Here is an 890-nt window from a genome sequence, read left to right on the forward strand (position 1 = left end):
TCCCACATGACTCTTCAGATGGGGAGAGGGCTGGTCCAGTTATCAACTGCCCAGGAAGATTCAGCCAGCTTGGGAAGAGAGACTAGAAGTCTGGGTCTGAGCCATGAGTTCTGCCTTCACAGGGGGGCAAGGTTGTAGGAGAAGAGCCAGCTCAAAGGCCTGTGCAGCCCTGCCAGCACCTCCCCCTCCCGTGATGGGGCTGTCACAGGGTTCCTTCCGGTACACCCAGCCCCTTTCCCATGGCATCCCTCTCCAGCACAGTGTGTCCTCCCTCCAAGGACTCTATTAATATCCCTCATGTGTAAGCCACTCACCATCTCTGTCCTCACATGTGTCCCCTAGGCCAAGCGATTCATGAACGTGGCCTCTCCCACTGTGGCTGGCACTCTCCTTTCCTCCTGTACCACCTCTCTGCTTTTCTTCCCCCAGCCCCAACACCCGTGGTTGGCTTGCCATCACAGGCTCACACTCACATTGAGGGGTAGCCTCCAGAGAACCAGTCGTGTCTTAACCGATAGAACTTGAACAGTATTTGAAAGAAATGTTCTTGCATATATAATGAAACAAAACATCACGAAGACCCTAAATCCAATGGAGAGTGTCTTTTTCTCCCCTCCCCTCCCCCCGAGACAGGACTGAACTCCTGACTGCCCTGCCTCTGTACCCCAAGTACTGGGATAACAGGTACTGGCTACCACTCCCAGTTTGCTCACTAGGGACCAAATCCAGTGCCTCCGGCACTCAGCAAGTACAGTACCAACTAAGGCGCAGCACCAGCACTTAAAGGGGAAAGGGAGTTGAGACAGTCTTACTGAGTAGACCAGGCTGACCTTGAACTTGCTTTGTGGCCCTAACTGCCTCAGACTTGCGGCGCTCTCCCTGCCTCAGCC

This window comes from Peromyscus leucopus, chromosome 2 (assembly GCF_004664715.2).
Source record: "Peromyscus leucopus breed LL Stock chromosome 2, UCI_PerLeu_2.1, whole genome shotgun sequence".
NCBI lineage: Eukaryota > Metazoa > Chordata > Mammalia > Rodentia > Cricetidae > Peromyscus > Peromyscus leucopus.